This window comes from Nannobrachium achirus (genome assembly GCF_963921795.1).
Source record: "Nannobrachium achirus genome assembly, chromosome: 9".
Taxonomy (NCBI): Eukaryota; Metazoa; Chordata; class Actinopteri; order Myctophiformes; family Myctophidae; genus Nannobrachium; species Nannobrachium achirus.
The window spans coordinates 4,217,757-4,245,378 of NC_137818.1; the positions used below are offsets into that span (position 1 = coordinate 4,217,757).

Genomic DNA, 27,622 nt, shown 5'->3' on the forward strand with positions numbered 1-27,622 from the left:
TAACACCAACCGCTACACAAGGTTGCACAGACTTAGCGAGCTGCAGGCACACTTAAAATTTCGTAGAAATTTTCTCTTCTAGTTACACCTCTCCTTAAGGAGAGGGAGACAAAATACATGACATTTACTGATTGGCGCTTTAAATTTGCATCTGGAGTTGCAAACTACGCCCACCACACCAGCATCTCTTGTCAGGGACGTGCTGGGCCCCTGATTCAGCCCGGGAAAAAGAGTTGGAGAGGCCCTCATTGCGCGCTATAGAGAGAGAGATCTCTCTATAGCGCTGCTGCTACTCAAAGATTTGCCATTTCAGATCATGACAAGTGACAAGCCAGTGGGCCAATTACATGAGTTATATTTTGTCATTGTCGGGTGGAAACCTTGTATGTCCAAAACCTTTTTTTTGTTGTTGTATTTATCATTTTAAAAATGATTTAAACTAGTGAAAACAGCCGATCTACAAGCACACAACGCCTCGCACCACGAGGCGTTGTGTGCTTGTAGATCGGCTGTTTTCACAAATTTTGTTAAACAGCCTTATATGATGAAGCAGGGCTTTGCTTTGCGAAAAAATGTATACATTTGAAACTTGGAGATACGAGGTTTCTGCCCGACAGTGACGATTTACTTTGTTGGCCGCCCAGCCCAACTAAATGGAACGAAGGCCGACATTTTATTTAATTTTTTTTCCTAATGGCCGGCCTGGACCGGCCGGGAATGAACCGGCCGTTCGGGAGTTGTCCCGCTTTTCCCAATGGCCAGCACGTCCCTGACTCTTGTTCTGTAGGATTTAACCTTTTTGACCCAAGTTGATCATCTCTTTCGGGGGGGCAGACTCAGATCATAACATGCTTATGTTTTATGAACACGAGGATGCAGTGGAGCAGTGTTGATTTTGACAGCAAAGTTTGATTTAGTTTTAGTCATAGTTTTTTGAATGAAAAATTAATTTTTGTTTTCGTCACGTTTTAGTCATCTGAAATGTTTTAGTCTAGTTTTAGTCGACTAAATATACGTTTTTAGTCGACTAAATATACTATTTTAGTCAGTGAAAATAGCCGATCTACAAGCTCACTGTTGGCGTGTAGATTCACTATTATATAGTCCCTCCCTAACATTTTAGTCTAGTTTTTACTCACTGACGAAATTGTCAATATATTTGGTCTCAGTATTAGTCATCATAGCTTAGTTTCATATAGTCCATGCTCCATGGGCCATATGAGATGTCGCTCTCCGAAAGGTGGCAAAGGTTAACATGCATTTTTGAAAAGCTCTATATCTGTAGATTATATTTTGGTATGATAACCCTTAATGAGACCCAGCTAAATTTGTGTTATCAGCCGCTAGAGTTGGTGTCCCATTAACTTTACATTACAGGAAGAAAAAAGCAAAAAATGAATCTGCTTTAAGTAGCATATGAGGGGTCAAACTAGGGTTTTTTCATGATTCTGAATCCATTGCAAGCATTTGTTTTGCACGAAAAACGTTCCTTGGGCTAAAACGGCCCCCGCAAAAGTAAAGCACTAAACCATAGTCTTGCGGGGCCGTTTATAGACCAAGGAATGTTTTTTCACCCAAAACAGATGCTTGCAATGGATTCAGAATCATGAAAAAACAATAGTTTGACCCCTCATATGCTACTTAAAGCAGATTAATCTTTTGCTTTTCTTCCTGTAATGTAAAGTTAATGGGACACCAACTCTAGCGGCTGATAACACAAATTTAGCTGGGTCTCATTAAGGGTTATCATACCAAAATATAATCTACAGATATAGAGCTTTTCAAAAATGCATGATAACCTTTGCCACTTTTCGGAGAGCGACATCTCATATGTCCCATGTGGACTAATAATTTGAATCTATGAAATCAACACCGCAGTGGGGAAGAGGAAGAGAATGAAAAGAAAGGAAAAAAAAGCATATTGGGCTCTTACTGGGATTGATTGATTGAAGACTTTATTAGAAGTATTGCATAGGAAAAGGTACAGTTTCATGACAGTACAGTTTACTGGTACAAGGTCAACTAAAAAGAGATCCTAGCTTTCCGGCTTATTTACACAGGAAACCTTTATGTATCTCATATAACATTTAATGACAGACGGATAGAACACAGTACTGTGCAGAGGATAACATGAATAGCACAAAAAATATATACCATTCATGAAGAAGAACAATCAAATATATTTCCAGTGTAAAAGGGGAGGTAAGTATGGGCTTAGTCTATTAACAAGTCTCGAGTAGCAGCCGCCTGCCTGCAAGGGACTTTTCAGACTGTTTTTTTTTTTTTTTTTTTTTAACAATATGTTTATTTATTTATTTATTTTTTAGACACACAACAAATACAGATACATGACAATGAAAATGAAAATACAAACTGCAATAAAATAACTTGAATAACACTACACACACGAAACAAAAACAAACAAATCAGCTTACAAAAATAAAAACAAATAGAAATGAGCACATATACGATTGACACTTACAGAGTCCCAAGCCACAAGGCCGAATAAGTGCCTGCAGAGAGTGCAATTACCCCACCTCCGATTCCTCCATCAAGTGGGAAAGGTCATTGCCCTTTATATACTGAATAAAGTTCCCCCATATTTTCTCAAACAGCTCTTGTTTGTTTTTGAGAGTGTATGTGATTCTTTCCAATGTTTCAGACTGATTTTAAAGGAAGTGAGGGATTTAGACCAGGAGTCTTCAACAGGGTGTCCGGGACCCCTATAGGCTAGGGGGTCCTCAGAGTTACTACAGGGGGGGCCGCCAAATCTTTGTGTGATAGGATCATGTTCTTTTTACATTAACCACTTGAACCCTAGCATCCCTATTCTGAGTGGAACATTAGCCAAAAATAGCCGATCTACAATCTTACAACGCCTTGCGGTCCTTAAGTGGTCAATTAAATTAAATTACCTAATTTACAGCAAATTACATCCAAAATAAAAATACGGCACTTAATTTCAAAAAAGGTTGCTGACCCCCTGCTAAAGCAACTGACTGTGTGTTCCACCACAAACTATTGGTAGACACACAGAAAGAAAAGAACAGGTTTTAATGCACTTCCGTCCTCCTGAATGTTGAAGGCAGGCAGGCAGGCAGCACAGCAACACACTTTCTACAAAAACCTTCTTTCAGCAGGACCTTCGATGCAGTGAGAATGAGAATCTATACATTCTTCTGTCCATCTGGCCAGAAGAGCGGAGCAAGCTCTGTCAATCACACAGAGTAATCCAATCCTCGATACATATGAAAATGTACCTTTTCATTTTTGTGTCAGTGTTTAGAATGTTAATGCTAATGTTTAGTGGTGATTGGAGGAGTGATTTTAGTGCTCTTAAATACAAACCTCCCATGGTAGTCTCGCGTGGCCAGATTGCAGATTGTTGACTCCGGCGATTTGCAAAGGCTCCCGTCATACAGTCTGGGGTGACGGAGGTCTTAAGTTATGATGAGTATCCTGATAAAGCGGAAGTGAAGCCTCCTCCCCACTTCCGTTTCATTTTTAACATTGCGCACATTTATCCTAATATAAATAAAAAATCAACTAAGCATATTTAGCTTGCTGCTTTAATAGCAGTCATGACATTTTAAAATATATTTTCATGAACGGAAATGCCAGCTTCCATTACTCGCCATTCAGGAGCTGTAGTTCCAGACTCTATAGAGGGTATGCGCATGCATAAAGTGAATGGCAAATCGAGTGGAAAATCGAGTGGCAAAGTGAGTGGCAAAATGAGTTTAACGTTTAATGCAATCAGATAGGACTTTTCTGTTTGGATGTATGGGCTGTCAAGGCCAGAAAGTAATTTTTTGCCACAGTAGGGGTTCCCGCACAACTTCCGCGAATGATGATGATGCATACTCTCTATATAGCATTCGGAGAATGTGGAATAGTTGTCTGGCTACATGAGACTACTCCCATGGTGACTACTCAGTCTACTCTCCCTCTATGAAGCACTACCTTCTCCTATTTAGCCATTTGTACATGTCTGAAGTACAGCCATCGATTAACAATGAGGTAAATTGAGTTCTCCATTGAAGCAACTTTTGGCATAAAATATATTCTCTGTCTGTGAGACTGTTGAAATAAAGTGTCTACATTTCTTACTTGGTACAAGTGGGGTTGCTATAGACCAGGGTTTCTCAAACCTTTTGACTACAGGGCACCCCTATATTACACTGTTCATCTTCAGAATCTTACATCATATTACGCCACGTAAATATGCACATCTTTCCACCTGAGATACGGTAGGTAGGCTATGACACAGAGAAATATCAGTTTCCATCAGAACTGATTGAAAATAACTTCTACTTAACATTTAACCACTTGAACCCCTCCATCCCTATTCTGGTATATGAGCCTGTCTGATTGGACAATATTATGGTTAAACATCAGCACTCCAAAACATTGCTATTCCGACCACCTAAAACTAACGCTGGTGAATGCTAACCTGCTGACCCTGGTGAATGCTAATCTGGTTTTGGAATGGCCTGGGGATGTTTCGGAAAATGGAAACCCGCCCCATCAAGAACAGAACTTTCTAGAATAAACTCATGAATTACAATCACAATATGTCATATAAAAATGGTGAAGGCCTGTCCATACTTTGACCGAAACCGCCGTTTTCGGTCAAAAGGTCCTTTTCAACTATAAAATGTAATTCCTCGAAAGTTCTGGAATGCTTTTTCTCCGAACAATAGTTCTGAAATTTGCACAACGAGATGTTGTCACTCGCCGAAACCCCCCCCCCCCCCCCCCCCCAGCTACTGTACACTGGAAAGCCTGGTGACGCGAGGCTACTGTACATTGCTTTTGTTTTTGCTTTGCGACCCGTGAAAACTACGCGAAAACTACTATAACTGTGTGTCGGTGCATGCTCAATGAGCGGCGCGACACGACGCAGAAGGTCGTCAAAACGACTGGCAGACATTCTCATTATTTCAAAATGTTTCACCTCGTCCACTGAACGAGAGTCTGATACAGGCCATCCCGGGGCCTTGTCGTCGTATTTAACGGGCAGACATACCACCGACGGCTAGATGTGCTCGCCTCCTCCTCAGCCGCACAAAGCAGGGCAAAATCCTCCTCCTCCTCTGCCTCCTCTAACATTTCCTCCTCGTCTTCCTCCTCCTCCATAACCTCCACAATACGTGCCACCGCTTCCAACTTCCAACGTGCCAACCCTCCGAACAGGAGCGAAGTATGAACATCCAAAGCTTTTTTTTCCGGAAAAGATAAAAAATAAAAAAGTTTATTTTTCAACCGAAAAGTTCGGTTCTGTCGAAGTATGGAGAGGCCTTAAGAAATTCATCAGAAACAGTGCACATTACTTTCCCAGCAGATTCCTTGCGATTTGCATCCGTGCAACCACACCACACGCAATTTCCCACAGAATTGCACAAATCTAGTTTCAATTGTGTTTAACTGGATGTTAAACAGTATTTCTATTCATTAATGTGCAGGATTTACATATTTACAACATTATGTATTTACAAGTGAAGGCTGTCTGAAGATGTAGCGACTGTTGCCGGTAGCAACCACAACATCATACTCATATCCTGTTGTGACATTCATAACATCTGCTCTCATCAGCAAAATACTGATGTTACACAATACTGGGCTTAATCTGTCTCTCTGCCATCCTCTCTATACTGTCTTTATCTCCCTCTCTCCCTCCCCCTTTCCTTTCTCCCTCCCTCCCACTCTGTCTCTCTCTCTCTTTATCTCCCTCTCTCCCTCCCCCTTTCCTCCCTCCCTCCCTCCCTCCCTCTCTCTCTCTTTATCTCCCTCCCTCCCTCCCTCCATCCATCCCTCTCTCTCTCTCTCTCTCTCTTTACCCCCCTCGCGCTCTCCCTCTCTCTCTACCTCAGTCTCATTCCACTCCTTTTTTTAAATTCTTTGAATTTCTCTCTCTCTCTCTCTCTCTCTCTCTCTCTCTCTCTCTCTCTCTCTCTCTGCCTGGAGTGGGAGACTGGTGGGAGGGGCTAGGGGTGAGAGAGAGAGAGAGAGAGAGAGAGAGAGAGAGAGAGAGAGAGAGAGAGTTCACAGCTTTTCATTTCTCACTGGCTAACACAGAGGACCAGCCCCGCCCACCTTTCTGTTTGCCTCGCTTTCTTCACTCTCTCTCTCTCTCTCCACACACACACACACGCACGCACGCACGCACGCACGTATGCATGCAAACACACACAGAGAGAGTAGAAGCCATCATCAGACGTGTTGCAACAGATGGCTGTGCACTACAGCGCAGAGAAAGTGAGAGACAGAGGTAGAGAGTAGGACGGTTTGCAGTGCAGCGGGAGAGAGAGAGAGAGAGAGAGAGAGAGAGAGAGAGAGAGAGCGAGCGAGCGAGAGAGCGAGCCTTCCAAACATTTCTCCCAGTCTGTTAAATGACCACAGACAGACAGACAGACAGACGGACAGACAGACGGACGGACGGAGCAGTGTGTCATGTGTGGACAGTAAGATATTATTGAGTTATGGATCTGCTAGCGGCTAACGGCTAATACCCTGCAGTCTGACTGAGTGAGTGGAGCAACAGCCCAGCAAGCAACACTGGAGAGGTAACACACTTTAACATGTCACTGTTGCGTGATTTGTTAGTCTAACTGTTAACACACTGTCACTATCACTGTTTCTCAACCACTGTGCCTGGGGACCTTTGGTGTGCCCCTGAGAAGGGTCAAGTGTGCCCCTTGAAACTGCTTGAAAGCCAGTATTGTATTTATCATTTTAAAATTGATTTACAAATTACATCAGATCTACAAGCACACAACGCCTCGCGGTGCGAGGCGTTGTGTGCTTGTAGATCTGCTGTTTTCACTACTGTTGTGCCTTGTGCGACAGCCTTGTATGATGAAGCAGGGCTTTACTTTGCGAAGAAACGTACAAATTTGAAACTTGGAGATATAAGGGTTTTCTTCCCGACAGTGTGGATATTTACACCCCCGTATTATGTTGATGTGCCCATGGATTCTTGGGACATGAAAAGTGTGCCCATGCAGAAAAAAGGTGGAGGAACACTGATCTAACTGTTAACTGTCAGTGTAACTGCCACTCTGTCACTGTACTCTTGACTGTAACTGTCAGTGTACCTTTCACTGTGTGCTACTCTTGCTGCTTCTTTAACTGAAACTGTGACTGTGGCTGTCACAGTGACAAACCTTTCCATTTCAAGGACCACCACTTTGTCTTTGGTACAGACGATCGATGTGTCATTTCTTCACACTGGCAAGGCAGTAGATTTCCTGCTTGTAGATAAGCATTTTTTTTGCTATTTTTAATTCTTCACTGGCTTTGAAGTTTACATCTTCCTATGAAGGTGGATTCAGTGTGGTAATGGAGTGGTTTCTTGTTATTTGTGAAAGTCAAAACAGGGGGAGAAACCTGTGGGGGAAAAAATGCAATTTGCAGTAAAGCATGAAGACTTCTGTGTGCAATACCTTTAGCCTGATAGTGAGCCAGCGCTGTAGCAGTACCAGTGAACCTGCTTCTTCCCTTCTGTTGGCACTGCTCTGATTTCACAAGCTGAAGCATCATGCCAATGTGAAAGCTGCTTTCCTTATAGACTTTAGATACATCTTTTGTCATGGAAAGTTCAGATTGAATCAGTGTGTAAGAAAACAAAGCAAAGAGTCTACTTCCTTCGCCGTTTAAGATCATTTGGTGCTAGTAGACAGATTCTTCTTGTGTTTTTCACTTCTGTCATTATGAGTGTCCTTCAGTACTGTAGAACCACCTGACCTGGTATGGATGCTTGTCTGCAGCCCTAAAGTCACAACTGCTGCAACAACTGAACATTTGTTCAAAGATAGTTGGACAACCACTTCAGAGTGGTTCAAATCTCTGAGTGTGTATGTATGTAATCCGCATATCTCGAGAACCGTTCTTCCCACCGGCTTCAAATTCGGCACGCACGTTCCCCCCCACAGCAGGGAGTGCAGTGCCTGGCCTCGACCCCACCCAATACGCGATTCTCCAAAACCGGCGCAAAAGGTTTGGATTCTCCGTATGCGCTGATATCCGCTAGGCAATAACCGAACAACGGGTATGATGGGTATTGCTTAACAACCGGAGGGGCATCATTCCCCACGGGTGACAAAGCAAGCTGGCTGCATATTATTGCAGGGTCTTTAGACAGACAGATACAGAGATATCCATATATGGGCATAAAATGGACACAGACAGAAATATATCTCCATATATGGGCATAAATGGACAGAGGCAAACAGATAAATGGGGATTGCGTTAAAGGGTGGAGATCTCCATATATGGGCATAAATGGGACTCAGACAGACAGATACAGAGATCTCCATATATTAGGGGTGTAACGATACATTTTAATAGCGATTCAATACATATCACGATACATGGTTGACGATACGATACATGGACGATATTGGTTCATTCATGGCGATACGATACGATTCGATTCAGTAATTTAAAATCGATATAGTAACTATTTAGCAAAGAAATTAAATCTGTGTGAAAGGTGTGGATAGTGCAGGTTTTTAAGGGAAACATGTATTATTATGGATATAAATAAGTAAACACAGTGATTATCTGCCAAATACATGATCATTGTATATTGACAAACCTGCACCTTGACATGAACCCAGAGATTACACACATTTATCAATAGACCAGTGTAGCTATATGGAAAGGAAAAGTAATTAAACCCCTCCTTTACATTTTTTCTTCTTAAAAATGCTAAATACAATGCACAAGTAGGTAGTATCGATACAAACGATTCTTTGCACTGCCGATTCGATACGATACAAAATAAATGATACGATTCGATTTTAGCTGTTTTCATTTCGATCTACTTCGATTTTTAAAGTTAAAAACGATATTTCGATACAGTTACTATATTGTTACACCCCTACCATATATGGGCATAAAATGGACGCAGACAGACAGATAACTCCATATATGGGCATGATATCTCCATATATGGGCATAAATGGACACAGGCAAACAGATGGTCAAAACGGGTCCTACGACAACAGGTATAATGGGGTTTGCATTAAAGGGTGGGGCATTAATTCCCTATTTACATCGTTCCCGAGTAGACCGGCACCCGACTAGACGCTTGGCTGCCCGAAGGGCAGAGATCTCCATATATGGGCATAAAAGGGACACAGAAGACAGATACAGAGATCTCCATATATGGGCATAACATGGACGCAGACAGACAGATATCTCCATATATGGGCATAAATAGACACAAGCAAACAGATGGTCAAAACGGGTCATATGGCTATGGCAACAGGTATAATGGGGTTTGCATTAAAGGGGCGGGGCATTCATTCCCTATTTACATCGTTCCCGAGTTGGCCAGGTCGCCGACTAGACGCTCGGCCGCGGCCAAGCTTCTAGTACTATTATAATTTCTTTCAGGGCGTGTGGGTTAGGGTTAGGGTTAGGGTTTTTAACACAGCTGGATTCCTGCAGGGTACAGTAGGCCTACTTATGTATGCTGGTGGTGTTCTGACCCTTACTGTAGGCCTACTTATGTATGCTCGTGGTGTGCAGCTAACCCTTACTGTAGGCCTACTTATGTATGCTCGTGGTGTGCACTGTGCAGCTAACCCTGATCCTGCTTAAAGGCTCAACAATGACTCTCACAACTCCTACACTATACCTAGGATTCCCAAACTTTTCAGGCCACCACTGCAGTGTTCAATCATATTTGAACAGGGGACCCCCCAAAATAATCATATTTGAAGAACTGACAAGCACTCGGAATTGTATTTAGTTTGATATTACTGAAAATAGCACACAGTGTGCTTGTAGATTGCCCTATTTTTTGCCTCTTTCTTATATTGTTTGACCAGTTTTTGGAGCGGTGAAGCTGGCTCCCAACAAATGGCTTTGTGTCTCTGTCCTGATTAGTGTGAACTTTGATCGACTTTGACCGAGTGGCGCTGTAGCTGGGCGGCCAAGAGCCTTGTATTAGAGAGGGTCGTGCCACTCCCGTTCACTTCATGCGGATACAGTACCATACAGTATCATACAGTACTGTACAGTACAGTGCAGGGTATAGCTGCTCAAATTCACCGCTCCACTTCGAACCAATGGTTTGATTTTTATCTTTATTTTAGTATAGTTTGTTGATTACCTCTGATGTCGTAATGGTATTTTTCTTTGCTTAAGTATTAAAAAAGTCACTTAAATTGTATTGTATCATTTGGGCCCCCCTGGTGTCCCGACCCATAGGTTGAAAACCATTGACTCATAGGGCTGTCACCATCTTGACGTTTTAGCCGACGGTTAATTGACTTACAAATAATTATCGAATAAACGTGATTTTGGCATCGATCATTGGATCATAAATTATGCATCAGAATTACATTTCAGTTTGACATTTAGGCTTTGGAAAACAAATAATCAAACCTCGGTTCGAAGTGAAGCGGTGAACTTTTATTCTATGTGTTCTAGAGTTATGAACTCTGTGATCTATACATTATTTATATATTCTCAATTCTACATTCTTTATATATATTCTGAATGAATGAATGATTTTATCTGGAGAGCCGAATTATCATGTGAAGCTTGACCAATCCTCAAAGTATCCAATCATCAGACCGGGACGGACACTACACACATATTCTGGACGTACAGGACAGATAAAACCTGTTCATTCTGAACTGAAATGGCCATATATGGACATGGGACACACATTTTGCTTTTTGAAAAAGCCTATTCATTCTGGACTGATATTCTGGACGTACGGGACAGATCAAACCTGTTCATTCTGGACTGAAATGACCATATATGGACATGAGGTGACAGACATTTTGTTTTTGAAAAAACCTGTTCATTCTGGACTGGAGTGACCATATATGGACATGAGGTGACAGACATTTTGTTTTTGAAAAAACCTGTAAATTCGGGACTGAAATGACCATATATGGACATGTTACACACATTTTGTTTTTGAAAAAACCTGTTCATTCTGGACTGAAATGACAATATATGGGCGTGGGACACACAAAGCCACTCATTGGAAGCGGTTTTCACCGCTTCAAAAACCTTGCTAAATAGACAATCTATACACAGGTGCAACTCGTGTGAGCTTTTGGATCTGCTATTTCAGATATTTATTGACTTTTATGTTTGAAAACGTAAAAAAGAAAATCACATGACGGTATGAAACATGTATGTCCATGGGAGAGACTGTAAGAGCTGTATTCTTGTAGATTTCCTGTTGACATAAACACGTTTAGATTTAAATCAGGGGTCTTCAACGTTTTCAGGCCCTTGGTTGAGAGAGATGAAGCAGGGACCCCCACAACCTCAATTTCAGATATTTAACCACTTGAACCGTCAATACTTAATAAACTTGACCTTTCACTCTGTACTTAGTCTGCTCTTTTCCCCCTCTACACCAAAGCTCTTTGCCAAAAAATTGCTGATCTACAAGCTCACAACGCCTCGCAGCGCGAGGCGTTGTGAGCTTGTAGATCAGCTATTTTTGGCTAAAGTTCTCAGAATATGGACACTAGGGTTCAAATGGTTAATATAAAAGAGGAGAAAAAAGTTTCCATCACACAAACATTTGGAGGACCCCCTGTAGTAACTCTGAGGACCCCCTAGGGGTCCAGGGACCCCCTGTTGAAGACCCCTGCTTTAAATAATGGTGTAAAATAGCTCTTTTCTCCCCCCAGTGCAGCGGTCCTCAGAAGGACCAGTGAACCATTGAGTGTCAGTGAATTTCAATAGAACCTGTTGTTAGGGACTTTCCACTTTCTGACTCTAAATACTGGATTAACTCATGTTGACTGGAGGCGTGTGTGTGTGTGTGTGTGTGTGTGTGTGTGTGTGTGTGTGTGTGTGTGTGTGTGTGTGTGTGTGTGTGTGTGTGTGTGTGTGTGTGTGTGTGTGTGTGTGTGTGTGTGTGTGTGTGTGTGTGTGTGTGTGTGTGTGTGTGTGTGTGTGTGTGTGTGTGTGTTGTGTGTGCGTGCTGATTTATGAGTTTATGGTTCCAAAACTGTTGTGAGTCAATCCATGTATAAAGTGATATCTCATGTTTTTTACCCCTGATTCTCTATTTTCATGCAGTCTCGGACGGACAGACAGACAGACAGACAGACAGACAGACAGACAGACTAACAGATAGACAGAGGGAGAGGCAGTTGATATTTGAGAAAATCTCCAGTTTCCTGATTGTGATTAATATTGATGCGCACGCACGCACGCGCTCACACACATACATACACACACACACACACACACACACACACACACACACACACACACACACACACACACACACACACACACACACAGAGGCGCCTGCCGTCTCAGACATGGGGACAGAGGAGAAGAGCGGAGCAATTGTAGAAGCAGAACTTTAAATAAGACAGGATTAAAAGAAAGAGAGAGAGAGAGAAACTCAGAGATAGGCTCAGAGAAAGACAGAGTATACTCAGAGAGAGAGAGAGAGAGAGAGAGAGAGAGAGAGAGAGAGAGAGAGAGAGAGAGAGAGAGAGGACTCAGACAGACATAGAGAGTCAGTCGGAGAGAGAGAGAGAGAGAATATTTTGGGGTATACCAGTTAACTCAAATTCTCATTTCATCCCTCATTGCTGCCCTGTCCTCTCCTGTGGTCTTCTCTCCTCTCCTCCTCCTTGCTGAATTAACAACTCTAGACTGTTTAGTCAACTTGACCTGCTAGGATAACCTAGGATAACTGTTACCTTACAAAAGTTGCACTGACTCTGACCTCTAAGTACTTTCCCAGAGAGGGTTGCTTGTGGCGTCTTGCTGAATTATTATTATTCTTGATTTATTTGCACTGACTATGGACACTTATTTTGGGCCCTTCACTATTGTGTTGTGTTGGTTGAATTTAGTACTATTGCTGTGTTGATTTGGTGGTGAGATACTTGTGTTGCATTGACTAGCATTGACTGTTATGTACACTTTTGTTTGGCACTGTTTGTTAAGTTGTGCTTTGCTTTTTTTGTGTGTGATGTGACACTTGAATGTTTCTTGGTAACTTTATGTACTGTTACTGTATATATTATTCTTTTTTTGTGACAGCTCTTTTGACTGTACACAACAGTATTCTTTTTTTTGTAACTTTGTAACCTTAACTGCTGTGCTGCCTCTGGGCAACTGATTTTCCCCCGTGGAAGGTATCTATCTATCTAGCTGAGCTGGGTGTGTACAGTATGTGTGCACTCCTTTTCCCCCTCTACACCAAATCACTTTGCCAAAAGCTGCTTGCGAGTCTGACACATTGTAACGTAAGCTTCTAGATTTGCTAATTTCACCAAACTCCCCCCCAGAATAGGGATGCTATGTTTAGTGGTATCAAAGGAAGCCTGGCTAATATGACAATATGTCTTAATACATTATAATTGTCATAAAACTATGTGTGGTCTATCCCTATGGAATTTATGGAATGCATGTGAAAAAACACACACACACACACACACACACACACACACACACACACACACACACACACACACACACACACACACACACACACATTTGCAATATTGATTTGATGCTCATATTAACCATAGGAAGTATTACGTTTGTTTTTATTTTCACATGCATGCCATAAATTCTATAGGGATAGATCACGCACGCACGCACGCACGCACGCACGCACGCACGCACGCACACACACACACACACACACACACACACACACACACACACACACACACACACACACACACACACACACACACACACACATAGCTGGTTAAACATGTTGCCTCATGCTAGATGCAGAATAGATATAGATGCAGAATAGATAGTAGATACACCATAAAAATGCTAATATACAGCATATGATTTGTGAAAGTGACAAATGGGCTTCACAGTTATGTCAGGTGTGTTCATATGCTAATGGTGATGCGATTTCAGATCGATTGCTCCAGCCACTGAGGAGAAACGCTGTGACAGACAGACACTCAGACAGACATTTGGAAAGTTATATGTTTGATGGGGGTCTGCGGGCTAATATGTGTCAATTTGAGGGTCCTTGACATGAAAAAGTTTGAGAACCACTTCTGTACTGTACTGTACTGTACTGTACTGTACTGTACTGTACTGTGTTTGGAAACACAGTCAGACAGATATGGCAGATACATATTTATGAACAGTAGCTTTACTGTCATCTGAGAGGGAAGAGGAGGAATGTAGAATCGGGCATCGCAGCTCTGTGTAGATGTGTCTGGAGGGGTTCATGTCTGCTGGAGAATAAATGAGTCAGTGCAGGGTGTTTTCAGAGGCGTAGACACAGTGGGAGGACAAGACAACGGAAACATTTCACAGGAGAGCTGGAGTCATTGTGAACTCTCAGTCAGGATAAAGTAGAGCAACTGGAAGTGGTGAAACAAGAGGCTGGAGCGCTATAACATTGAAGCCGGTATGAAGGCAGTGGCGTCAGTTCAGCAAAAGCTAGGGTATGGCAAAGATGGGAGTCCTCATGGAAAAGAGGCATTACATTTTGGATAACACGGTTCTATTGTGAAAATAGCAGATCTACATCCTCACAACGCCTCACGCTGCGAGGCGTTGTGAGCATGTAGATCAGCGATTTTCACAATAGAAAAAATAGTTTTGTCAGTTTTTTAAACAGGTTTCTATGGTTTCTTGGGCTGGATATGGCAGCCTGGAACGGTTGTACAAGTGCAGCTAAACTTGGCATGTAAGTAAACGTGCCACAATTAACAATAATGCATTGCACCTGTGCAGCTGACCTGCGGAACCTGGGAATATAGCATTCTGTCAAGATGGGGAGAATAAAAGTGTGGAGAATATAATTATAATACCTTGTTAAAGTGACCATTTTGTTAAATTTTGCATTTGTAGTTATTTAAATGTAATTTAACAACATAATAACCAGCACAGATAGACAAAGAGACATTCATGGATTTATATTTAAAAGTAACTTTTATTTTCCCCCCTGGACCCAGGGTATGGCAGCTGCATACCCCTGCCATACCCAATTGACGCCCCTGTCTGAAGGTTTAGCCACGTAGCCACGGGCTATTGAATATTTCTGACACTGACGTCTGATACTGGCTTCTGCTTCTGACAATGAGGCTCTTCTTGTCACAGATTTAAAGGACAACTTTGTTTTTTTTACAGCAAGGGTTCATATTTTAGATTGTAATTAGAGAAAAGACAAGATGATGAGTTAAAATGTTTTCATTTACTGATTTCTATCGTTTTAGCGATTTTAATGATTTTGATTTCAGTGGCTGGGGGCATGCGTACATTACAAGTATTACAATTAAATATGTATTTTTAGACAAGCCCTTTAGCAAGATGCTTCGCAATCTTTCTTGGGCAGATGTGACTTATGGGGGCTGATCGTGTTACTGTTAGTGTTGCCCGATCCCGATCACGTGATCGGATCGGCCGCCGATATGGCCGTTTTTATAAGATCGGAGATCGGGGGGGGAAAAAAAAAATCGTTTTTTTTTTTTTTTTTTTTTTTTTTTTTTTTTTTCAAAAAAATATTTTCTGGGAGTACTGAAAGTTACAGGTAAGGTGAATGCGATATGAAATGTAAGCTTACCATAATCACAGTAATCCTTAATCATTTTCAATCATATTCAAGGGCTTTTGGAGAAATGAGACAGACAGAGCACTGCAGAGGGAAGGTGATTGTGTCAGACTCTGTGTACAGCTGGCAGCTGATGCCAATAAGTAGTAATTGGCCCCTTGCTAATGGATCAAAGGAAGGCAATTATGTCTCTCTGCACTGTCAACTAGCTCAGTGGTTCTCAACCTGTGGGTCGGGACCCCCAGGGGGGTCCTCAAATTATTTTGGGGGGGTCCCCAGATGATTAACTTAATGTGCAACATTGTTTTCTCTCTCAACAGTAAACAAATCAACATAAAGTTTAAGTGTATAGAGGGTATCTGCACATTTCGAAAGTGAAAAATTAAGGACTTTTTAATACCTCTAAAATGACAAATTAAATATTGGCCAAATTGTCAAATATTAAAGCCAGAAATTGTGAAAATAGCCGATCTACATGCTCACAACTCCTCGCGTTGCGAGGCGTTGTGATCATGTAGATCTGCTATTTTCACAATAGAACCGTGTTATACAAAATATACTTCCTCAACTCTTCAGGGTCGGGGGTCCCCAGTTAAAATATGATTATTTTGGGGGTCACGGCCTGAAAAGGTTGAGAACCAAGTGATAGAATGAATAGAATTTTTTTTTCTTCTTAATGCCTTGCCAAAAGATCGGATCGGGAAAGATCGGGATCGAATCGGAAGCAATAATATTTGATCGGTATCGGATCGGGAGCAAAAAAACCCTGATCGGGGCATCCCTTAAATAGTAATAAAGAAATCAATGGCTAAAAATACATATTATTTAGCCACTTGTACGCATGCAGTAAATGAAAACATTTTAACACATATTTATTTTCTCTAATTATAATCTAAAATATGAACCCTTGTTGTCCTTTAATTCACAGATTGTCATAAGACATAAGACAGTCCACCACCATGATCTTTTCAGTTAAAAAAAACTAAATCTACTGTACAATTCTTGACTTTGTCCAGATTGCTGCTAATGCAGATAGGCCCGGTGGGGACTGCCCATAATTCCGAAGGTTCATTGTTCCAAAGGTTCATTAGTCCGAATTTAGTTAGGGTTACTGAGGTTAAGTTTAGGGTTAGAGTTGGGGATAGTTTTCTTAACAAATTCGGACTAATGAACCTTCGGAACAATGAACCTTCGGAGCAATGCCATGGCGTTGGGGTTCAAGTTTGATTGAAAAAGGATTCCTTTTTTCCAAATGTCAGGAAAATAATTTAGCCGTGAGGATTAGATTAGAATCAGAATAGTTTTGGCAAGTTTACCTGCTTCAGACTGAATTAAATACTTCCATTTCCTTGTGTGAAATGTAGACTGTCTGAGAAGTTTGATATTAATGTTTGATTAATGTTTATAGCACAATTTAATTAAAAACATATTTTTCCCTCCAAACAAATCGAACTATGATGACAGGTAAATAAGTCATTTTGTATCGGCCTTTGATGTTGACAGGAGAACCAATTCATCTGCAAAGAAAAGCAATTTAGTGTGTTTTTCTGTCTAGAAGAGGAAGAGTGGATGCTGTGAGTGATTATTAATAATATAATAATAATAAACTTCCTTTATACAGCACCTTTCATGACAAGGAATGCAGCTCAAAGTGCTTCACAGTGCAAAAACATAAATTATACATGATAACAATAAAACTGAAAAGAAAAGCTAACCACACAACACTTGCATTGTTCTCAGCATGCAGCTCATTTCTACAGTCGTGTTGGGTTAGAAGAAGTGAGGTTCTCGTGCACATGCGTTCATTACTGTTTTTAATGCAGAATTTGTGTCAGGAAATGTGTGAGGCTTGTTTCCTGTGGTGGATTGGGGAGGGGGGGGGGGTACTACTATATTGTTGAGCTTGAGTTTTTCCAGGGGTTGACACTTAACGGTTCGGGCAAGTGGAGTTTGATTTCAGGTTGTGTTTGAGTGGGGAAGCAACTGTCTTTAGTTAGCTCTAAACACAACACAAGATGTCTGTGGAAATTATAATATTGTCTTATTGTATAGATATTGGGATATTTGGCATAAATATTGAGGTATATCCATATCCCACAGCCCCAGAATTTGCAAGTATTTCTTTATTTTTTTACCTCTCACAGTTGACTTTTCGAGCAAGCGGGCATGACTTTTGGGCAAGTGGAACGTGACCCATTACTTGCCCGATGGGCAAGTGCCTCTCAGACCTTAGTGTCAACCCCTGTTTTGTCAGACACTGAAAGAAGGTCATTTGTAAAACTACAAGACAACAAAGGCCCCAAACAACTCCCACAATTGTACTGACTGACAAATGACTCAACCTCTGCAGTGTCAGATCAAGCTAAAAAGGCAGCCTCTAATTTTCCATCATCCAGTTCATCTATCATTTGTGTCACAGATGTACAGTGCATGTACAGTGAGCAGGCCTGTAGGCATGCTGCTGATGGTATTATCCCTGTACTATCAGGCCCTGCCTGTGTTATCTCAGCACCAACATACGGGTTGTGCTCAAAAATATTCAACCCCCCTCTGCAAATCTGGTTTATTGGCTAAATTCACAAACTGACCACTGAATGAAATAAATACATCATACAAGGACAATGTAAATAGCTCAGCAAAAGTAACATTTTGTGTGTTTTCTTCCTAATTCAATGCTAAATGCCACTTTCAACGCCACTTTCACTTTCAATTATTCAACTCTTAATTACACCTGAAGAAATCTGTAATCAACTGCAATCGACTAATTAAGGGCTTAAATAGTTGCATCAGATGTGCAATCAGGCCGGACTAGACGTTTGTTGACTTGTTGACTTTAATTAGAGCAGTGAGAAACACGGCTAAATCTAAGGAAAGGTCAGAAAAGTTCAGAGAAGAGAGTATTGCTTTGTACAAAAAAGGAAAAGGAGTGACAAGACAGTGGATGTTCCAAAAAGTACAGTTTTTAGCATAGTTCACAAGTTCTAAGTGAAAGGAACAGTGGCTACACTAATAAACAATGTTTTCAGAGGGGGTTGAATAATTTCGAGCACAACCGTAACTGGATGCTTTCCACATTTTTTTTTGCAAATCTTTAAATGTTATGCATTTTCAAAGTGAACGTTTGTAACTCAAATTTTGCTTCTGGGTGGTCCCTAGAACTAAATATGTTGAATGGGGGTCCGTGGCCAAATAAATATCATTTTGGGGGTCCTTCACGTGAAAAGGTTTGAGAACCACTGACATAGTAGTCTCTCAAGAACAGACTAACTGAGCTCCATTTAAGTGAAAAGGACCTTTTCTTTGACGATGGCTGGCCAGATTGCTGACATAGAAACATAGGTTTTTCAAAAAATCTTAGAAGGATTCAAAAGACCCAACTAGAATCAGTTTAAAATTCAAATTTTCACGATTTAAAAAAAATAGCAGATCTACAAGCTCGCAGCGTGGCACTCGGTGCCGCGCTGTGAGCTTGTATATTTGCTATTTTTCAACAGTTAAAGCATAAAATAATGATACACTATAATGTGTACCCGTTCTGAATCGGCCACTGTGTGAGTATGGCAGTCTATGCTGTCCCCATACCACGTCATTTAATACATGATCATTTACCGTAATATTTAGATTTACGTTTTTTTTGTTTAAGTTGCACGACGTTCTTAAACTCTTACTGTACTATTATACAGTAAGAGTTTTAGTTTACTAACTCGTAGCTGCATTATAGGTTTTATTCCTAGACCTGTGGTTCTCAAATTATTTAATTTCAAGGACCACCATAACTCTGAGAGTGTTCCATTTGCACACTCCATTTGGAGCACTGTGGTCCCTGGAGGACCCCTGGAGGACCCCTCAGGAGGTAGAGCGTCCACCTGGGAACCAGAGTTAGTGTCCAAGTGTCTGAGCAAGACTCTGAACCCCTAGTTGCTCCTGGTGAGCAGGTTGGTGCCAAGCATGGTTTCCTCTGACATCGATGTATGAATGTGTGTATCAATGGGTGAATGTAATGCACAATCATTGTAAAGTGCCTTGGATAAAGGAGCTGTATAAAGAATACACTAAAAGTGGACTTTGAGAACCACTCTCCTAGATTAGTGCTAAATTGCTAACGGTGCTAACCGCTTCTACATCTGGCTTTGTCCGTTTGTCCCATGTCTGTCCGGACTGTGATTGATCAGTTGGTGTCTGTTTGTACGCCTGGGACGCTTAATACTCAGTTGGCAACATACTCAGTGGTGGTTCTAGGACTCAGGAGGCCCCATGCAAGATTATTTTAGGTGTCCCCCCACTGACGGGCCACCTAAAATAATCTGCAGCAATAGATCGAAATTTTCTTTTCGGAGGCATATTGACTTGCTCATGAATCAAGCACAGGCAGCCAGGCCTGGAGTGAAGTTTGGGATTATGGGGGAATATTGAAATAATAACGCTAGTTTTTGGATAGGGGATACATGAAGAAACAAGAATATTCTTCCTGTGATGTGGCCAGTCTGGCCACCTTATTGGTTATGGCCCTAAGCGACTGCTTATATTGCTTATGCCAGGAACCGGCCCTGAACATACTGTATGAACCAAGATAGCTGTGATGTCATGGACTTGTCCTTGATGTGGGTTCCATTCATTAATGTGATAGATGGCTGCTTGATGATTCAGGGCATTCACTTTCCTCTGCGTGAGTCCTGTGGCTGTGCTTCAGCGGCAGATTGTTCCAGTGAGATAAGAAGTGTGTGAGCAGATGTTTTTGTGCTCTGCGGTTTGGGGCGAGACCGTCTGCGAATGCGAAGCCACGGTCGAGTTGAATGTTTCCGACACTGACGTCTGATTCTGGCCTCTGCTGCTGACAATGAGGCTCTTCTTGTCACAGATTTAATTCACAGATTTAACCCATTTAGGGCCTAGAATTATTGAATGCTTTAGCTATTGAAAAATAGCAGATATACAAGCTCACAGCGCGGCACCGAGTGCCGCGCTGTGAGCTTGTAGATCTGCTATTTTTGAAAAATCATGAAGATTTGTGCAAATCTTTGAATATATATATTTTGAACATTTGTAACTCAAATATTTGCTTCTGGGGGGGTCCCTGAGGCAATATTTTGAGATGGGGGTCCATGGCCAAATACATATAATTTTGGGGGTCCTTCACATGAAAAAGTTTGAGCACCACTGACATTCGTAGAAACATATCTCTTTCAAAAAACCTTAGAAGGATTCAGAAGACACTTAGAGAATCGGGTAAAAAATATTCAATATTCATTCAATAATATTAAGAATTGCACACATTTTCAAGATTTTTCAAAAATAGCAGATCTACAAGCTTGCAGCGCGGCAATCGGTGCTGCGATGTGAGCTTGTATATCTGCTATATTTAACAGCTAAAGCATAAAATGATACGTAATAATGCGTACTCGGTCTCACTGGATTAATTCACAGATTTGTCACAGGACATAAAACAGTCCACCCCGAAGACGAACAGAAGAGGCTCAACGCTCTCTTTTCAGTTACAATAATCTACTGTACAGTTCTTGACTGTGTGATATGAATGACCCTTCACCCAGATTGCTGTTATCACAGATAGGCCCGGTCATGTTGGGGATCAAATTTGATTTGGAAAAAGGATTCCTTTATTCCAAATGTCAGGAAAATAATGTAGTGGTGATGGATTAGATTAGAATTAGAATAGTTTTGGGATGGGCTGTTTGGCCAAGTTTCAGCATCATTTGAGTCATAACAAGCTGCCCACTGGCACAAGTTTTATCATATATTTTTAACATTTGCTTTATTGTCACCGTCATTCCAGTGATGTCAGTGCTTGTGTATAATTGCGATTGAGCCCTTGAAAATGTGTGTTTTGATATCATTTAAAGCAGGCCTGGGCATTGACCGGCCCTTTGGTTCTCTCTGACCGGCCCTTGTAGGGTTAATGGCAAATTACTGTACAAAATAAACACATTTTCTAATTTTACCCCATGCATGGACTAAAGCAGCATTTATTTTATTTTGAAGTTTTTTATTCACGTACATATGGCTGCAATGCGTACATCAGCACGTGTGCGTGATCATTGGATGTTGTCTCAATAACAAGCAGGTGGTCAGACTGGTCACACGTAAAGACAACCTGCCTTACCTTACCCATCAAAAATGGCTGAAGTGGCTAAAAAAAGAAAGGTCGATGCCGAATGCCGGGTTTTCAAAAAAAATTGGACTGATAATTATTTATTTACTGAAGTCGGAGGTAAAGCTGTGTGTTTAGTTTGCATGGAGCACTGCCTTTTGGCCCGGCCCTCACAATATTTTCTGTTGTTCATGTGGCCCCACGGAAAAAATAATTGCCCACCCCTGATTTAAAGTGTAAATTCAGATTATTTGACATAAAGCTGTAGGAAATACTTGCCATTAATTCAGTGGTTGCAAAGGTATTAATTGATTGCCCGAGTCCCGTGGTCAGAGTTCTGGTCAGTTTCTGATTAAAATAAACTAGTTCTGGTGATTTCAGTGAGGTTTTGTTCAACTTTGACCCCTCTCTGTCACATGGTACTATTTCTTTGTGTCCAGTATCACCTCGCCGCTGCAGCGTACTCCGTACAAGGTGCTCTGTCTGCAGTCAGCTGATCAGAAGAAAACCTCGCTCTATATGGTAGAAATACAGTAGGACCATAGACAGTGTTCTGACAGGTTGCATCACAGTGTGGTTTGGTAACTTGACTGTCCAGGATGGTAAACAGCTGGAGAGGATTGTGAAGAGAGCTGCTATTAAATTATCGGCACAGAATTGCCACAGCTCCATACAATCTATACCACACTCCATACAATCTATACCACACTCCATACAATCTATACCACACTCCATACAATCTATACCACACTCCATACAATCTATACCACACTCCATACGATCTATACCACACTCCATACAATCTATACCACACTCCATACAATCTATACCACACTCCATACAATCTATACCACACTCCATACAATCTATACCACACTCCATACAATCTATACCACACTCCATACAATCTATACCACACTCCATACGATCTATACCACACTCCATACGATCTATACCACACTCCATACAATCTATACCACACTCCATACGATCTATACCACACTCCATACAATCTATACCACACTCCATACAATCTATACCACGCTCCATACAATCTATACCACACTCCATACGATCTATACCACACTCCATACAATCTATACCACACTCCATACAATCTATACCACACTCCATACAATCTATACCACACTCCATACAATCTATACCACACTCCATACGATCTATACCACACTCCATACGATCTATACCACACTCCATACAATCTATACCACACTCCATACGATCTATACCACACTCCATACAATCTATACCACACTCCATACAATCTATACCACACTCCATACAATCTATACCACACTCCATACAATCTATACCACACTCCATACAATCTATACCACACTCCATACAATCTATACCACACTCCATACAATCTATACCACACTCCATACAATCTATACCACACTCCATACAATCTATACCACACTCCATACAATCTATACCACACTCCATACAATCTATACCACACTCCATACGATCTATACCACACTCCATACGATCTATACCACACTCCATACAATCTATACCACACTCCATACAATCTATACCACACTCCATACAATCTATACCACACTCCATACAATCTATACCACACTCCATACAATCTATACCACACTCCATACAATCTATACCACACTCCATACGATCTATACCACACTCCATACAATCTATACCACACTCCATACAATCTATACCACACTCCATACAATCTATACCACACTCCATACAATCTATACCACACTCCATACGATCTATACCACACTCCATACGATCTATACCACACTCCATACAATCTATACCACACTCCATACGATCTATACCACACTCCATACAATCTATACCACACTCCATACAATCTATACCACGCTCCATACAATCTATACCACACTCCATACGATCTATACCACACTCCATACAATCTATACCACACTCCATACAATCTATACCACACTCCATACAATCTATACCACACTCCATACGATCTATACCACACTCCATACGATCTATACCACACTCCATACGATCTATACCACACTCCATACAATCTATACCACACTCCATACGATCTATACCACACTCCATACAATCTATACCACACTCCATACAATCTATACCACACTCCATACAATCTATACCACACTCCATACAATCTATACCACACTCCATACAATCTATACCACACTCCATACAATCTATACCACACTCCATACAATCTATACCACACTCCATACAATCTATACCACACTCCATACAATCTATACCACACTCCATACGATCTATACCACACTCCATACGATCTATACCACACTCCATACGATCTATACCACACTCCATACGATCTATACCACACTCCATACGATCTATACCACACTCCATACGATCTATACCACACTCCATACGATCTATACCACACTCCATACGATCTATACCACACTCCATACGATCTATACCACACTCCATACGATCTATACCACACTCCATACGATCTATACCACACTCCATACAATCTATACCACACTCCATACAATCTATACCACACTCCATACAATCTATACCACACTCCATACGATCTATACCACACTCCATACGATCTATACCACACTCCATACAATCTATACCACACTCCATACGATCTATACCACACTCCATACAATCTATACCACACTCCATACAATCTATACCACACTCCATACAATCTATACCACACTCCATACAATCTATACCACACTCCATACAATCTATACCACACTCCATACAATCTATACCACACTCCATACAATCTATACCACACTCCATACAATCTATACCACACTCCATACAATCTATACCACACTCCATACAATCTATACCACACTCCATACAATCTATACCACACTCCATACAATCTATACCACACTCCATACAATCTATACCACACTCCATACAATCTATACCACACTCCATACAATCTATACCACACTCCATACAATCTATACCACACTCCATACAATCTATACCACACGCTGCAAGAAAACGACTCAGAACATCATGAAAGATAGCAGCCATCCCGCCCATTCCCATCCAAAAAACATTACCAGAGCATCAAATCGTAATAGTTTTTTTGCCCAGGCAGTCAGGTTGCTCAACGAAAGGATGAAAGTGAAACGTAGGTAAACATGGGCACTGTACCTTTTTTAAACTGTACACTGTTACACTGTATGGTATTGTCGTTGTTGGGACTTGTCTTGTGTGACCTGCATGGTATGTGGGTCCACACTCTGTCGGTCACTGTGACCATGTCTTTGTGTAATAAGGCTGAGAGTGCTCCTGGCACAAGCATTTCATTATATCTGTACCTGTATGGATATGTGTGACAATACAACTGAACCGGAGGTCACAATAGGTGTGGATTAATCTATTTTTAATGAGTTGACCACCCAAATGGCCCCCGCGGCCCGCTCCCATTGGAACTACTTGACATTCATCAGAAACTGACCAGAACTCTGACCAGGGGACTATGGCAAATCAATGAATAACCTTTGCAACCACTAATATATTAATGGCATTTTAATAGGGTTTATAGAGCTGTGTCTTCAGCTGGTATTCTGTCAAACCTGGATGACAGACAGACAGACAGACAGACAGACAGACAGACAGACAGACAGACAGACAGACAGACAGACTTTCTCGTTAGAGCTCCCTGGTGAGGAACGTGACACACACACACACACACACGCACACGCACACGCACACACACACACACACAAGTGGGAATTTGCTGCTCAGAACGGATTGTGAAAGAAGGCAGAAAGTCATTACCTCTCCTCTGACGTGTGTGTGTGTGTGTGTGTGTGTGTGTGAGTGTGTGTGTGCGTGCATACATACGTGCGTGTGTGTAAGCTTGTCATCAGTATGCTGGTCAGACTTGGCGAGAGAGAGAGAGAGAGAGGGGGGGAGGGGGGAGGGGGAGAGGGAGAGGAAAATAAATCAACTACTCGTTAGAAATGTTTCCATTTTCCTTTTCTTTTTTTCCCATTTCATTATGAAAACCGAGGGCCAGAGCTGGGGGTGCAACAGTTAATTAAACTAATACATTAAATCCAATTATAGCAATTATTAGATTTTAATAAAATGTTCTAAAATTGTGTAATTAGTTGCTGTAGGGCTTAGAGCAGTGGTTCTCTAACTCTTTAGGTTGCAGTAGCCCTCTTATATATGATTTCTGAAGCAGTAGCCCTCTTATATATGATTTCTGAAGCAGTAGCCCTCTTATATATGATTTCTGAAGCAGTAGCCCTCTTATATATGATTTCTGAAGCAGTAGCCCTCTTATATATGATTTCTGAAGCCCAGTACCCCCTTCCCCTGACTACAGTTTTTTGCTTAAAAAAAAGCAAAAGTCCAGTTCCAATGCCAATATGTTCACAATAAAACAGCATAATGGCAATTAAACATTGCTTTCTATTCAGTAACAGTTGTACTAGTCAAGGTATTTATGTCATTTGGTTGAACAATGTACAGATGAGCAGGTTCACACAAAGACTGTCACTGTTTTGTCAGTAAAATACATATTCCACATTATTCCCATTTTCTCCTGTACCCCCGCGTACCCCTAGGGGTACCCGACACTCACCCCCATTTGAGAACCACTGGCTTAGAGGAGTAGTTCACCCTTTTCCCCTCTAGACAAATACCTGTTGGTGTAGAAGGCAACTCTGTCAGCTGTGAAGTGTTGTGAGCTTGTAGATCGGCTATTTTCGGATAGTGTTCTCCTCAGAATATTGGTATACCCATGTTTGCGACCTATCAAAACCTCCACCGGCTACCTCCACCATCAGGCTGATTTTTGCAAAACACAGTTTAGGACACTGCTCCTACAGACTTTGGCCTAAAATCACGCAAAGGGGTACACAGTAGGCCTATCTCTAGAGTCATGTCATCAACATGCATCTGTGATCTGTCCCATTTAGCGCCACCATCAGGCCGATTTTTGAACATTGCTCCTACACATTTTGGCCTAAAATCACGCAAATTGGATGGCAAATCACAACCGCCGCCCCTGATTTCTCACATGCCCCCCAGATTTTGCCCTTGGTAGTAGGCCTGTCACAATTATTCCTAAACGTCTAATGGCAATTATCTTGTCATAATCGTCATAATCCTTGCCATGTTGAAAGTTTTTCTTTTTCAAAAATAGCCGAAATAGCAGATCTACGCATTGTGAGCTTGCAGATCGGCTATTTCCAACTATCAAATATAAGGTTGTCAAATATGTCAGTAATTTCCTTGTACGCTTATATTTATTATGTGTCATATCTGTCATGTACAACTTCAAAGCCTAAAAGCCAAACAGAAATGTAATCAAAAACACAATGAAATTGTTTAAACGCAATTGTTTGAGTGACAACTAATCGTCATGTAAAATGTCATAGCCGTGACAGCCCTACTAACACGTCCCCGTAGGGTTGCTATAGATGAGCCCCATGCAGTGAGGTGACCTTGCCAAGAGCTTGTATGAGTTGCATATCGTCGTTGTCGGGTGGAAACCTTGTATGTCCGAAACCGTTCGTTTTGCATTTTATTTATTAAAAATGATTTGAAGTGCGAGGCGTTGTGTGCTTGTAGATCGGCTGTTTTCACTACTTTTGTACGACGGCCTTGAATGATGAAGCAGGGCTTTACTTTGTGATAAAACGTACACATTTGAAACTTGGAGATACGGGGTTTCCACCCGACAAACAACGATATTATTATCGATAGGGGTTGTTGCTGGTGAATGAGCGATCATTTATTCAGAGGAAGTACAGTACTTTCTTATGTAATATTGTTAACACTCTGTTAATGTTTAATGATGTCATCATAAAGTATTAACTGATGTGACATCTTTCCCTGATGACCGGCCAGCGGCATGTACTGTAGATTGTGTGTGTGGTGGGAGAGCCAGCGTGCACGCTTCCAGGCGTGTGTGTGTGTGTGTG

The 27,622-nt window shown here is 41.4% G+C and overlaps 1 protein-coding gene across 1 annotated transcript in view; it reads left to right on the forward strand.

Moving 5' to 3' along the window:
- Nucleotides 1-6,435: 6,435 nt before the first annotated feature.
- Nucleotides 6,436-27,622, forward strand: part of LOC308291937 (extracellular sulfatase Sulf-2-like) — a 68,857-nt gene continuing 47,670 nt past the window's right edge. Inside the window, exon 1 of the mRNA XM_080734092.1 lies at nucleotides 6,436-6,566. The gene's annotated coding sequence lies outside the window, so the exon portion shown is untranslated. The remainder of the gene's footprint in view (nucleotides 6,567-27,622) is intronic.